The sequence below is a fragment of the Vicia villosa genome, unplaced genomic scaffold (genome assembly GCF_029867415.1).
Source record: "Vicia villosa cultivar HV-30 ecotype Madison, WI unplaced genomic scaffold, Vvil1.0 ctg.000353F_1_1, whole genome shotgun sequence".
Taxonomy (NCBI): Eukaryota; Viridiplantae; Streptophyta; class Magnoliopsida; order Fabales; family Fabaceae; genus Vicia; species Vicia villosa.
Window position 1 is genome coordinate 300,486 of NW_026705160.1, and position 8,696 is coordinate 309,181.

Genomic DNA, 8,696 nt, shown 5'->3' on the forward strand with positions numbered 1-8,696 from the left:
GACGGTTAGTTTTGGCATTTTACGACGGTTTGAGTTGTCGCAAAAGGTTAGGCGCGACAGTTGTGTAACTGTCGCAGAAACGTGTGTCGCCAGGGTCTATTACGACAGTTGCTAAAACCGCCACTCGAACTGTCCTTATTAATCGCGACGGTCAAGAAACTGTCGTAAATTGCAAGTCGTGACGGTTACAAACCGCCGTAAATTTTGTATTGTTTTTTTAACTCAATGCTAATAGCGGAGGTTTATAACCCCCGCTAAATTAATGAATTTTTTAGAAAAAAAACTACTGTAACTATAAAATTTATTAATCAAATAGAACAAGAAAAATACTTAGAACTCATCTAGCTACAAATCTGAAATAGGTTTCACAACAAAACAAATCTGATAATGATTAAAAAATCTAAGTATATGTACAAACCAAAACCATTTTCTCCTTGTCTTTGATTTGGTCCAACTGTTGAACCTTTTCCAATTCAATTTGTCAATTTCTATCTCAACTTGCATATCTTTTGACATATCCGCAGCAGCTTGTTCAACATTCTTTGCAACCAAAGCAATGTATCTTGCAGTTTCAGGAATTTTCATCCTCCGATAGTATGTCAACGATGCCGAAATTGCAGTGAACATTAAAACTATCCTCCAAACATAATCCTCCGCATGTTGAACCAACTGAACACCCTGCAATACTGAAAGAAGATCATTCCACTGCTCTATCCCTTCTACTGTTAGTTCAGATTCGATCTAGAATTGACTTCTATTAGGTCAGGCAAAATAGATAAAATGTTATGTTCTTACTCCAAGAAAAATATGAATACATCTTAAAGATAAATCACGAGTGCTCTGCTGCTCATGATTTTGTTAACAAAGTTCTGCAATATCAGCACAACTATTTATAAGCATGTTGAGTGGAAAAATTAAGGAAACTAGATCCAAAAAATACAGATACTAATATTGTTCAAATTTATCTATTTCGTACTTGAGTTTTCACACTAATATCCATTATAAGTTCTACTTACTACTTAGGTATATATTATCCTAGTGATGATGCTGATAGGATGTTGATTCACAAAAATATTCGGTCCAAATTCAATGTATATATGAAAAATAATATTGTACCACTTCATTTGGTGAAGAAAATAGTGTATGATCGTACATTAAACTGATGCTCATCTAAACTAAAAAAATAAAGATAAATATTATACAAATAGTAATTAAGATGAGCTTAATAGAAAATTAGAACTCTAAAATTATTTGAATCTCTAATAATGATCACCAATGCTTTTTAGAAGAAAAAAATGAATGAACACCAATCAAATCACCACTCAATTGTAAAAACACCTGAACCTTTGGAATGTGAGTTTTCTATTGATGTTGGTGATGTTAGTGTGTTATCAAGTGAATATTATTTTTCGATATCCATTCGCTTGAAATATTCTGGTATTTCGTTTATTCCAAAGAGTGAACAAGGTAGTTTGAGACTACTAATATGTGTGAAAAATTCTAGTTTACAATTCTACTTAGTCTAGACCCAACTTATTATATTATAACAAGACTTGTATCACAAGCTAAAACTATAGTTATATAAAAACTTACAACAAAAAGAAACTACATTCCATTTGAAGACTTGCTTGAACACATTGAACATTTTCAGACCATCACGCTTCAAAAACCTCAGCAAGTCTTTAAACCAAGCCTATATAACATAGGCAATAAAAAAGAATGTGGAAAACAAGAACACAACCTCGCAAATATGCATAAGATCAATTAAAATTGCAGAAGAACACAACCAAATACACAAACAAAAGATGAATTATAAATGACATACCTGCATAGGGTGACATGACATTCATCATAAACATATAACCTTGAAATTCACAATATCATAACCATAGATTGATCAATCATTTAAATTAGAACAACAAAATTGATGAGATAGAATACCAAGCGAACCCAATTGATTTAATAATAATATGTAACATAATCATTGTGAAACTTCATGAAATACTTATTATCAATACTCAAATTAAGTTAGCCATACTCTATATCAACATTGATGTAAATAACTATAGAGTATAAACTACACCTAAAATCAATTTCCTAAAATATAAAAATCACTTAATTTTCTTGAGTTTGTTTAACTTTAACATTAGGTTGGTCTCTAGATTTTTTTGTTTCTTGGTTAAAGAAAACTCACCAAACATCTGACCAACTATTCCCTCAGCGATCTTACAACGAATAGTGGTTCTGTAAATCTTCCCATGAGATTCAACAAAATCCATCAATATAGTGAATCTCCTTGGCCAAATGGTTCTGTTTTTCAGAAGTTCTGGATTTTTTTCCATCTTGTGCAGAAATGCATCTATAAACGCCGGTTTGAGTTACACAAGAGGAGACGACGATGTCAGCTTTTTAGTAACAACATTGGCAGCGTCACATACGATTCGAAGAATCTGGTTGTTCGAAACTCTAAGAAAATCTGTAGGTGTCATTATTCCTATTCTAACACAAAATTTAGTTAAATTCAAAATCATAAAACTGAACATTTGGAAAACTAAGCGGGGTTAAAAATAGGGTTTAAGAATACTAACCTGTTGAGATTGGTTTGGGATTGGTGGTGTGGGGGGTTTTGCAGAAGTGTTCCGATAGAGAAAAATACCAAGGCGGTGGCGGTGTTACGGTGGAGATTAATACCAAGTTAGCTGCGGTGCTAGGGTGTTTGCAGTTCTGAGGTCAAAGAGAAAAGGGTTTTTTTTTGCGTTAGGATGTTTTGTCGTTCAAAAAGTATGTTATCTTCTATTTCATCCATGGTCTTAAATTGCGGTCCGCAACCGCAATTGCACCCGCAATATTGCGGGTGCGGTTGCCTCCGCAACCGCATTGGACCGCAATTGCGGTGTGATTTTAAAGTCTCGCTTCCGGATGCATTAGGAACTCCATCGGACAATTTTAATCATGTTTTTTTAAGTATTTTTTTTATCAAAAATCAATATTTTAGAATTCTAAAACTCAATTTACTTCTTATATAATTAAAAAACATAACATTAAGTGTTTTTCAATATAATATTTCAAACACTTTCTTTTAAAAATTCACGCCGCAACGGCCGCAATGCGCATCGCAACAAGCGCAATGACCGCAATCGCAACATCCGCAACCGCAACCGCATTTGCAACCGCAACCGCAATTTAAAACCATGATTTCATCTATTTCACAACGCGCGCTTCTTTGAAGTTTGGGGGGAGGCAGCTTATCAAGCATCACAGCTCTATCTTTAGAGCGGTACATGTCACAACTGTCGAGAAGATCTGCAGAGGGTTCTTATGGTCTGGTCCTGATATGGTTAAGAACAAAGGGAAAACCTAAGTAGTGCTTCTTTTTAATTTTGAGGGAGGCAGTTTTTTATCCGTCGCAGCCTCATTTTAGGGCGGTTGAGCTCACAACCATCGTAAAAAGGTAAGGTGGTTCTTCAAACCTGTCGTGACAACTGTCGTATTTTAAAAAAGAGGGCGGCTTTCATTAAACTGTCACAATTTATGTGTTGCGAAACTCTTTTTTTTCTTGTAGTGATAATATCTTCATTAGGGGGAGGAAACTCCATGCAAACATACCTAGGTTTGGGAGAGAAAATAGAGGTGTGGTAAAGGGTAAACAGGAAGGGATAGAAGGGAAGAAGCTAGAGGAAGAAATGAGAACAGAAAAAGAAAGCCATATGAATGGGAGGAATACAAACACAAGAAAAGGTGGAAGCTCTTACGCAAACGTGGTTAGAGGGTATGTACCAAATGCTAATGCAAGGAGAGAGCATCAAACCCTAAAGTCAAGGAATGTGTTAGGTTGGAGTGATAGTGAGAAGCTGCCAGAGTTCGCACATCTGCAGTATAATGTAAAGCGTGAAGATCTGGTGAGATTTGAAAAGGCCTCTGTTGGGGTTGTGGAAACTGCAGGAATGACCTTCAATGTTCAGGAAGCACTCTATGAAGAAGGTTACTTTAGGGTGAAAGCTACACCATTGGGAGAAAATTTGTGCTTATTGGAAGAGTAGGAGGAAGGAGAGATCAAAGCATTGATAGAGGAAGCAAAAGACTGGACACGCCAGTGGTTCTCGGAAATACGTCCGTGGATACCAAAAGAAGTGGACAATGAGCGCTTAACATGGATGCGCTGTTACGGCTTACCATGCCATGCATGGGACCCAAATTTTTTTGAATTTATCTCTGGTTGCGTGGGAAAATATGTTTGCTCTGATGTTGAAACTAGTCACCACAAGAGACTGGATGTGGCTCGCTTCATGATAAGAACAAAATACTCCCTGATGCTGAATGAGACGATAAATGTAGAAATAAATGATGAAGTATATTGTATAAAGCTAGTAGAGGATATGCATGGCCCGAAAAGAATTATTGTACCCACGGAATCAAAGAAAGAAGAGGACTCAGATGAGTTGTTTTCAGATAAAGTTGATGAGAATAGTGATGAAGGAGTGTGGAGTACAGATGGATCAAAGGAGTCTGAGGAAGATGAAATTAGGGAAGAAAGCCTACAGGACTATCCCATGTCAGCTCAGGAAGAAGCAGGAAGAGATGGAATAGAGTCAATCATGAAATAGCGGGATGAAGAAAGTATGGTGGCGGAAACGTCGGATAGAATAGACGTGGGAGAAAGTGGAGGGAGTTCCAAGAAAATATGAGAGTTCAGAGCAGAGGAAGTAGAATCTAGTGATAAAAATATTAATGGTGATGGTGATGGGGTTGAAAAGATGATTGTGTCAACGACTGGATGTACGATGAGCATGGGAAAAGGTATGGTTGAAAAAGTGGGCCCTAGGCAGATAGAAGGGGAACAGGATCTGGTGTCATCTGACCCAATAGAGGAGGTCCAATTGGGCCCAAGAGGACTATTATGCAATCACAAAGATAGAAAAAAAACCATTGGTGGAGATTTATGATTCAATGAGAATACCTTATGCCCCCTCTTATTTTACGGCGCTGCTGCAATCCCAAATAAACCCTAATCCAAAATTCAAGAAATCAAGCAAGCAAAATCTTAATCAAAAGTGTAGTAGTGATACAAGATTGGAAGAAAGGCCGAGACAATCTGAAATTCCTTCTAATTCGGGAGACTCTATCTCAGACTCAGGAATTCAGAGAGGAAATGGAAGAATTTGGAAAGCGTTTGAAGGAGTACCGAAGAAAGTATGGAACACAATTAAAGAACTGGGAGTGGAGGGAGATGACGACGATGAAGTTTTTGAGGGAGTCATTCGTGAGTTGGAAAAAAAAAGATAGAAAGAAATTTGAAGGACCGAAGGAGTATACAACGAGGTTACCATGATAATTGGAACCTTGAATGTTCGTGGGTGCTACAATTTGACGAAACAGAAGCGAATTTGTCAAATTGTGAGGAAAAGCAGGCCAGATGTTATGTTTATTCAGGAAACTAAAATTGGGAAGATGACGGGAAACATTGTTAACAGACTCTGGGGTGGGGAGGATTGTTTGTGGTCTGCAAAGGAGGTAGATGGCAGAGCTGGAGGAATACTAACAATGTGAGAAAGGATGCTTTTACTCCAGTATTTAGCTTTCAAGGTAAGGGCTTCCTGGGAATCAAAGGCACTGCGAAAGGTACGATAATCTATTACATTAATGTCTATTCACCGTGTAACTTAGCTGATAAAAGGGAATTATGGGAAGAGCTAATAGGGTGGAAGAACAAACTGGAAGTAGGGGAATGGGTGGTTGGGGGAGATTTAAACTCAATAAAGAATAGAGAGAAAGGAGAGGAGTGGAAAATCTCTGCAGAGTATATGAGATGGAGGAGTTTAAAGGTTTCATTGAAAACTTAGAAGTAATAGATGTTCAAATGTTGGGTAACATATTCACCTGGATTAAACCTAATGGGAAGGCAAGTAGCAGATTGGACCGAATACTGCTATATGAATGACTCATAAGCTGTTGGGACATTGTTGTGCAAGAGGTGGGAAAGAGAAACATCTCTGATCACAAACCGGTATGGACAAAATCGAGTAGAATGGATTGGGGCCCTAAGGCATTCAAAGTCTTGAGATGTTGGTTTGACCATAAAGAATTTATCCCTTTTATGCAAAACGAATGGAGCTCTCTTGATGTCAGTGGAAGCAAGGCATTTTTACTTAAGGAAAAATTGAAGAAACTTAGAGAAAGGATGAGGTGGTGGAACACTAATGTGTTTGGCAAGATTGATTTAAAGATTGAAGATGATGTTGAAGCCTTGAATGCCATAGAAGATAGAATGATTCAAATGAATGTGATATTGTCAGGGGAGGAGATAATTGAGAAGAGGCGCCTCCAGGAATCATTTTGGAAAAACCTGCATATCAAAGAAAGCATCCTTAGGCAGAAATAAGGGCTAAAGTGGGTAATAGATGGGGATAATACACTACAACACGGAAGGGCTTTAAAAGCGCTTTTTTTGGCCTTTAACAGCGCTTTAAAGCGCTGCCAAAGCCAGCGCTGGCGTAGGCTACGAAAGCGCTTCTAAAAGCGCTCTGGTAGACCCCCCTATGAGAGCGCTTTTTCCAGAAAAAGCGCTCTGGTAGACCCCCCTATAAGAGCGCTTTTTCTGGAAAAAGCGCTCTTATAGGGGGGGTCTACCAGAGCGCTTTTTCTGGAAAAAGCGCTCTGGTAGCCCCCCTACTAGAGCGCTTTTCCAAAAGCGCTTTGGTAGGTTGCTTTTTTTTTTCTTTTTTTTTGATCTTTGGCAGCGCTTTTTGTAACAAAGCGCTTTAGTAGGGGGTGTCATACCCCAAAATTTGCCCGAACAATTCATGTCTTTTAATTCATCAAGGGTCAAAATTAAGAGTCATGGGGTTTGACATTCATATTATCAAACCCACGCTCTTATAAAATATACTGAGTTAAAATGGGAGGTAGGAGTAAGGAGTGTTCGAGCCCAAAAACATCTGGCCCAATCCAGGTTTGATCATTCGGAAAATCTGTTACGAATGTATAGTTTACTTTTATTAGATTATAATGTTAATTTATTTATTTTAATGTTCTCATTACTATTGTTAATTAATCATCTAATTTTTAGTATTATCATAATTTATAAGTATTAAGATTTTCTAGGATTAGGATTTTTTATATTATTATCTAGATTATTTTTTAAGATTTATTAGGTTTTAGTAATTGTATATAGTCTCATTAAAATTATTGTTATATTATGTACTATTATTATTAATTGTTGGTATTATTAGATTGTTAAAAATAGAAAAAAATAATAATAAAAAAAAAGGAAAAGAAAAAAAGAGACCCAAAACAGGTTCTTCACGTTTCATGGAAAGAAGGAAATATGGCAAGATTGGATTTGATCCCAAATCAAATATTATGGCATTGAAGAGCAAGATTTCTGATAAAAAATAATGACCTAATTGAATGGTATATAAGAGAACAACTGCACACCAAGGAGGGGGGTTGGTTCTGGCCGAAATATATACAGTGCAAAGCTTCAAAAGAAAAAATTGATTTTCGGATTCAAGGATTGAGACCAATTCCAAGGATTATATCGATCTAAGCACATTCCTGGAGGTGTTCTGAAGTGAACCAGATCATCCCCTTCAATTGGCACGCGCGGAATCATGCCTTGGAGGCCCACGGTTTGTAGTAGTTTGGTTTACGTCTGATTTCGTTAATTCACAATTAGTTGGTACAATTTGATTATACATATGAGTTTATGATGATATTCTGAAACTTTTGGCATAGATTAATTGAAGTTTGGTTGCAGATGTAAGGTTTCACCATTAATAGGGTTTAGAAGCTTGAAATTGGGATTTTTTATAGGGACAAAATCAACCCAAACTAAGGATACCATTGGATCCAGGGACTAATTTATAATCGATTTATGTATTTATATGGGATTTATGTGATCGTTATGATGAGATTAAAGGAGGCAGAGCTATAGCTACGTATGCTAACCGTGGGTAAAAGTCTGCAATTTTTCCATAATTCCTAAGGTTGAAGATGAGAAGACTGGGTGCGGGCTTGTTGCATTCAAATTCTCGTTCTTTGTATATTATCACATGCGCGCGTTTTGTAAACAGAGAAGCAAGCATAGCCTGGTGGAAAGCGCAGAGGGTATTTATGTTGAAGAACAGGGGTTCGAACCCTGTGCGTGTAAGTTTTTCTTCTTTTTTCTTTAAAAAGCTGTTTGTTATATTCCCTTGCCAGATCTGGTGTCTTTCATCAATGCTGGCACACGACGCTCCTTCGCCATCTAGCCATCAGATATGCGCCCCAGCATGATCTAACGTACACAAGGCTGAGGGTTTACCATAGACCTCAAGAGCGGCACACAGAATCGCCACCCAGGTTTCTTTATAGATTTTATTTATTTATTTGTTATTTATTTATTTAGTTATTTAGGTTAAATATTTAATTATACATAACTTAATTAATCTTTTAATTAGGGTTATAACATAAATTAGGATTAGTCTATGACTAAGGTTTAGATTATTTCCCGATTATTCGGTTATTCCGATTAATTTATTTTATTAATATTAATTGTTATAAAAACCACTAAAACCCTACAAACATTATCATGTATTAGGATTTGCCCAATCTCATTGGCCAGGGGCCAAAATATTAGGATTAGGGTTTTCCAACCGACTTAGGTATTTAGCCAAGCAATTTAATTTATTATTCGCTTCGATTAAATCAATTGATCG

At 36.8% G+C, this 8,696-nt stretch overlaps 1 long non-coding RNA gene across 2 annotated transcripts; it reads right to left on the reverse strand.

Annotated features, from left to right (window-relative positions):
* Window positions 1-284: 284 nt before the first annotated feature.
* On the reverse strand, window positions 285-2,766 carry LOC131627252 (uncharacterized). 2 transcript variants are annotated; one of them, XR_009291413.1, is made up of 2 exons: window positions 2,589-2,766; window positions 285-2,494 (listed from the first exon to the last, which is right to left on the reverse strand). It is a non-coding gene; the product is annotated as an uncharacterized LOC131627252 (long non-coding RNA). The 2 variants fall into 2 exon arrangements; XR_009291414.1 differs by having other exon boundaries at window positions 285-2,499.
* Window positions 2,767-8,696: the final 5,930 nt, after the last annotated feature.